Genomic DNA, 6,953 nt, shown 5'->3' on the forward strand with positions numbered 1-6,953 from the left:
TACAGTATCATATCATCAGCAAACAGTGAAAGTTTGATCTCTTCTGCCCCTATTTGGATATATTTGATTCCATTTTCCTGTCTGATTGCTGTAGCCAAGACTTCCAGCACTATGTTGAACAGAAGTGGAGATAGTGGGCAGCCTTGTCTGGTTCCAGTTCAAAGTGGGAATGATTTCAATTTTTCCCCATTCAGTATGATGTTGGCTATGGGTCTGTCATATATGGCTTGTATCATTTTTAGGTATGTCCCTTCTATGCCTATTTTCTTAAGTGTTCGTATCATGAAAGGGTGTTGAATTTTGTCAAAAGCTTTTTCTGCATCTATTGAAAGAATCATGTGGTCTTTGTTTTTGCTTCTGTTTATGTGGTGAATTGCATTTATAGATTTACGTATGTTGAACCATCCCTGCATCCCTGGGATGAAGCCCACTTGGTCGTGGTGGATTATCTTTTTGATAAGTGTCTGGATTCGGTTAGCTAAGATTTTGTTGAAAATTTTTGCATCTATATTCATTAGGGATATTGGTCTGTAGTTTTCTTTTTTTGTTGCATCCTTTCCTGGTTTTGGTATCAGAGTAATATTCGCTTCATAAAAGGTGTCGGGGAGGTTTCCGTTCTTCTCCATGTTGTGGAATAGTTTCTGCAAGATAGGTACTAGTTCTTCTTTGTAAGTGTGGTAAAATTCAGGTGTGAAGCCATCTGGACTGGGACTTTTCTTTTTAGGGAGATTTTTAATTGCTGTTTCTATTTCAGCTGTTGAGATTGGTCTGTTCAGGGAATCTATTTCTTCCTGGTTGAGCCTAGGGAGGCTGTGTGTTTCTAGAAATTTGTCCATTTCCTCCACATTTTCCAGTTTGTGTGCATAAAGATTTTTGTAGTATTCATAAATTGTATCTTGTATCTCTTTGGGATCAGTTGTGATATCTCCTTTTTTATTCCTGATGGAGCTTATTAGAGATTTCTCTTTTCTGCTTTTCGTTAGCTTAGCCAATGGTGTGTCAATTTTGTTTATTTTTTCAAAGAACCAACTTTTTGTTTTATTAATCTCCTGAATAGCTGCCCTGTTTTCAATTTTGTTTAGTTCTGATTTGATCTTGTTGATTTCACTTCTTCTGCTGGGTTTGGGGTTGGTCTGTTCTTCTTTTTCCAGCTCTTTGAGTTGTTTCATTAGATTGTCTATTTGTGATCTTCTTGTCTTTTGGTTATAGGCATTTATGGAGATAAACTTTCTTCTCAGAACTGCTTTAGCTGTGTCCCAGAGGAGTTGATAACTTGTCTCTCCATTGTTGTTTTCTTCAAAGAATTTTTTTATTTTTGTCTTGATTTCTTCAATTATGAAGTAATCATTTAGTAAGAGGTTGTTTAATTTCCATGTTTTTGTGTAGAAATGTGAGTTTCTGTTAGGGTTGATTTCTAGTTTTATTCCACTGTGATCTGAGAAGGTATATGGTATGATTTCTATTTTTTTAAATTTCTTGAGATTTTCTTTGTGTCCTAGGATACGGTCAAGTTTAGAGAATGTCCTGTGAGCTGATGAGAAGAACGTATATTCAGTGGATTTTGGGTAGAATGTTCTGTAAATGTCAGTCAGACCCAATTGTTCTAGAGTTTTGTTTAAGTCCATTCTTTCTTTATTAATTTTCTGTTTGGAGGATCTGTCTCATGCCGTCAGTGGGGTGTTGAAATCTCCGGCGATTATGGAGTTGCTATTAATCCATTTGCTTAGATCCAGTAAGGTTTGCTTTATGAATCTGGGTGCACCTAAGTTGGGTGCATATATATTTAAAATTGTTATCTCTTCTTGTTGAACTGTGCCCTTCACCATTATATAATGACCCTCTTTGTCTTTCACTACTTTTGTTGGTTTAAAAACTAAATCGTCTGAAATTAGAACTGCCACACCAGCCTTCTTTTGGCTTCTATTTGCTTGGAATATTGATCTCCACCCTTTTATTTTTAGTCTATATGCATCCTTGCAGGTTAGATGTGTTTCCTGAAGACAGCATATACTTGGCCTGTATATTCTTATCCATTCAGCCAGCCTATGTCTCTTGAGTGGAGAGTTTAAGCCATTCACATTTATTGAGAGAACTGATAGGTAAGGTAGATTACTGATCATTCTGTTGGGTTGGATGTTGTTGCTATGATTTCTGTCTTGAGCCATTGTAATATCTGGCCTTTAATATCTTTGGGTTTTGGTTGTTTTTATATTCGTGGGTTATTATTATGATGTTCCGTGTGTAACGCTGTTTTAAGTACTTCTTGTAGGGCTGGTCTTGTCTTGGTGAATTCTCTGAGCCTTTGCTTGTCTGAGAATGTTTTGACTTCTCCTTCATATATGAAGCTTAGTTTTGCAGGGAATAAGATTCTAGGCTGGGCATTGTTTTGTTTCAAAAGAGTGAGAATGTGGCCCCAGTCTCTCCTTGCTTGTAAAGTCTCATTAGAGAAGTCTGATGTTATTCGAATTGTCTTACCCCTGTATGTTACTTGCTTCTTTTGTCTTACAGCTCTTAGAATGGTCTCTTTAGTTGATACTTTGGTCAGTCTGATGACTGCATGTCTTGACATCTTCCTGTTTGCATTGAATCTCCCAGGGGTCCTCTGAGCTTCTTGAACTTGTATAGCAAGATTTTGAGCAAGGCCTGGGAAATTTTCCTCTATTATATCTTCAAACAGCTTGTCCAACCCTTGAGTGTTGTCTTCTTCCCCTTCTGGTAACCCTATGACCCTCCCATTAGGTTTCTTCACATAATCCCACAGCTCTTGTAGGCTTTGCTCTTTTCTCTTGTTTCTCTGCTCTATTTCTGTGACTGATTTATTTAATTGGAGGGTGTTATCTTCAAGCTCTGAGATTCTTTCTTCTGTGTGATCTACCCTGTTCTTGAGACTTTCCACTGTATTTTGTAGTTCCTTGAATTGATTCTTGATTTCCAGGAGTTCGGTTATACTTTTCTTCATTGTGTCTATTTCTTTTCCCATATCCTGGAGGCTTTTTGTGGTTTCTTTGTGTTGGTTATTGAGTTGTTGTTGCAGCTGGGTGAGTGTTCTTATGATCCACATACGAAATTCCTCTTCTGTCATATTGGTTGCCTGATTTTCGTTGGTGTCCATTTCTAGGGGGCTAGTGCTCCTCTTTGGGGGTGTGTTTTCCGTTTGGTTCTTCATATTTCCTGAGTTCTTTCGCTGATTTCTTCCCATGTCAATCAGTTGTTGTTTCTTTCCTTAAGTTATTGTTTGGGTATTCACACACCTTGTTTAGTTTCTGAGGCGTTAGGTGGTGTCTGTGGGTTAAATTGGACCACTCCCTGTATATTGAGTCAGTGGGTGCCGTGGAAAGGCTGTGCAAGATGCCGTCCCTGTCAGTAGGTGGTGTTTGCTGGGAGGGACAGGCTATGCTGTTGATTTTGTGTCCTGTTATCAGCTCTTGTTCTGGGCGGAGCTGGGTTGGGTAAGCCTGCCCTCAGGCCGTTAGCAGGGGTCAAAGTTCTGTTCTCTGTTTCCAGGGAAAGCTGTCAGGGCGGGGCTGGAATGGTCCCGCTCAGCCAGAAAGTCTGTGTGGGGGGGTGGGGCTGTCTCAGACCCGCAGTCTGGAGTGGGCCTCGCTTCTTTCCACCCTCCCCAACTCCGCAGCTACTCCTGGGCCTCTGCCAGCAGGCCAGACCACAAGCCACCAGGCCTCCCTGGACTGTGATGCCAGCGGGGAAGTTCCCTGCACAGGAACTCCACCTGGGTTGGGCGCACGGCCTCCTCCTCGGAGGAGGGTTGTCCTCTAGGACGCCGATCCGCCCCTGGAGGCACACAGCCCTCAGTAGGCTGTTTACGTATAACCCTTCTGTGCCCCGGGCAATGCTAGCCCTCGGTGCAGGGGATCTGGTCTGCAAGTCCGACCTCTGGGTCCCAGAGTTCAAACTGTATCCCCACCAGGGAGAGGATTTCTGGTCCCAATTCACCCACAGGGAGCCCAAGCTGGGTCTATGTCTCTCAGCCTCTGAGTCGGCACCGTTCTCCTGGGAACTCAGTGCCAGCAGCACCTGGGAAGGCGGGTGGGTAGGGAGCTCACAGTCTGAGTTCCCTTGAGTCAGCTGTAGGGTCCCAAAAGGGAAGGTCCCATTCCCTGGAGGTGCTCTGGCTGGTGGCTGTATTGTCTCTCTGGGCAGCCGCGGGTATGGTCCTCGGAGGGGAGGAGGAGGCAATATGGCGCCTGCCACGTGGCTCGGGTCTGTGCACACGGAGGTGCCCTGAGGAAGTTGGGAACCTGGTGCCACATCTGCTACAGGCTCTCCGCTGGCTGGCGGTGGCCGTCTCTGGGCTGGTGTCCGCAGGTCTCTCCACCCGCTGGGGAGCCCACCAGCAGTCCCAAATGCAGGGGAAGGGAAACAGCAAATCCACCTACCCTTGCCACTGGTCTCCGGGCTGCTCTGGTGGTCTCAGCCTTCAGTTCTCCTCCGCAGCCTCCTCCCGTGGAGTCTTCCGGGGTCTCAGGTACCCCTCCTTCCGGCCCTTGTCCACTGTATGCTCGTCTTCTTGCTTCTTTCCTCTAATTTCTGCTAGAATCTGTCTTTTCTGCAGAGACACTCTGTCTGGCGGTGTTATTCCTCCGCCATCTTGATCCACCCCCCTCTTTTTTTATTTTTGAGACACAGTCTCACTTTATTGCCCAGGCTAGAGTGAGTGCCATGTCGTCAGCCTACCTCACAGCAACCTCAAACTCCTGGGCTCAAGCAATCCTATTGCCTCAGCCTCCCAAGTAGCTGGGACCACAGGCATGCGCCACCATGCCCGGCTAATTTTTTTATATATATATATCAGTTGGCCAATTAATTTCTTTCTATTTATAGTAGAGACGGGGTCTCGCTCTTGCTCAGGCTGGTTTCGAACTCCTTACCTTGAGCAATCCACCCACCTCGGCCTCCCAGAGAGCTAGGATTACAGGCATGAGCCACCGCGCCCGGCCTGCTAATGTCTTTAATGACATCCGTACATGACCCAAACAAGCAGCTTCGGGCAGGTATTTTCACCTGTCCCTTCATTCAGTCTGCTCACAGTCTTACCATCCATCCATCCTTTCTTCTAGGCCCAACCCTCCATCAAGGGAAGACATGAATAAAGGCATTGGCTAAATGAACATGTAGGAGGAAGCATTCTAGGCAGAAGAAATAACTAGACTAAGGCGGTGAGCCTCATCTTTGTTCCATTGGAATAACGACAATGAAGTCAATGTGGCTGGAGTCAAGCAAGTATGGGGGAGAATAAAAGGAGATTTAGTTGGCGAAGTGCAGAGGGCCGACCATGTAGGGCCGTTAATGAGGATTTGATACTTGAGGTTTTGAACAAAGGAGTGACATGGAGCGACCTGCTTTAAAAGGATCACTCATTGTGGCTGCAGTGTTGAAAAGAGGTGTTGAGGGTAAGAGTAGAAGCAGGAAGAACTACAGTAATTTCTTGCAGTAACTCAGGCGAGAGGTGCTGGTGGTAGTTTCAATTGCAGTTGCAGCAGTGATGATGATAAGATGTGGTCAGATTCTACAGATATTTTGAAGGTAAGGATTTCTAACTGATGGGGAGTGTGAGAGACAGAAGAGTTAAGGATCTGAGTATGATCAGAAGCATGGAGCAGTATCAATCTCTCTTGGAATTTATTGGACTTCTTCGTGCTGGTTAATATTGTAAAATAATTCTAGAAGATCCTCAGCTATTATCTTTTTATTTCTTCGTTCTGGAACACCAATAAAAGATGCTTTAGAACTTTATAATTTTTCTCCATGTTTTAAAATCTCTTGATTCATATTTTTCATCTCTTTGCTTTCTCTGGGCTTCGTTCTAGATAATTTCTTCAGATTTATTATTTACTTTGTTAATTTTTTTCTTCATCCAGGTCTTATTTGTTGTTTAACCTGTACATTGAGTTTTAATTTCATTTTAAAAAACTTTGTTCCACTGCCTGAAAACTGTCTCCAGGACATGAGACGGGGCAATTTCAGAGTTATCCTCATTTGTTTTGTGTTTCTCCCACATCACTGTCTTTCATTGCCTCACGTTCAATATCTTAAAAATTAATGTTAATATTTCATGTTTGTTTTGCAGTTGTCTCAGCAGGAGGGTAAATCTGGTCTCTGTTACTATAACTTAGATAGAAGCAGAAGTGATATTTATCATTGCTGATATTTATCAGCAGAAATGATACCAAAAGTGATATTTAACCTGTTCTTAACAGCAAGTGAAAGCACATTACAGACAGAGGGTACAGCAAATGAAAAGGTTTGGGATGGAAAGGGGCTCAGTGTATTCTAATAACTTACAAAAGATGTGCTCTAATAACTAAGTGAACAGGGAATAAGTGGAGAAGTGGCTTCTCATGAGGGTACAAAGAAACACAGGGTCCTGACCATGCAACGACTTTCTTCTGCTTGCATTTTTAATATTGGTATTTTTAATATTTTAAAATTTTTAATTTCTTCTGCTTGCATTTTTAATAGTTTTATTAATTGGCATGTATAGGTTTGTGACTGTTGTATCATCTTTATAATCCATGCCTTTTACTTTTATATACTGTTCTTTAATTCTTTTTGGTCCATTCAACTTTAGTTCCACTTAGTCTGAAGTTAATATTGTAACTCTTTTATTTTTGTTGCATTTGACTATAATGTCTTAACTTATCTTTTTATTTGTAATACACTGCATAATGACATTTCAGTCAACAAGGGACCATATATACAACAGTGGTCTCATTAGATTATAAAACCATATTTTTACTGCATTTTTTTCTATGTTTAGATATGTTTCAATACATAAATACTTACCAATGTGCTACAATTGCCTACGGTATTTAGTACAGTAACATGCTGTACAGGTTTGTAGTCTAGAAGTAATAGACTATGCCAAATAGCCTAGGCGTGTAGATGGCTATACCATCTAGGTTTGTGTAAATATACTCTATGATGTTCACACAATC

This window comes from Microcebus murinus, chromosome 5 (genome assembly GCF_040939455.1).
Source record: "Microcebus murinus isolate Inina chromosome 5, M.murinus_Inina_mat1.0, whole genome shotgun sequence".
NCBI classification, from domain to species: domain Eukaryota; kingdom Metazoa; phylum Chordata; class Mammalia; order Primates; family Cheirogaleidae; genus Microcebus; species Microcebus murinus.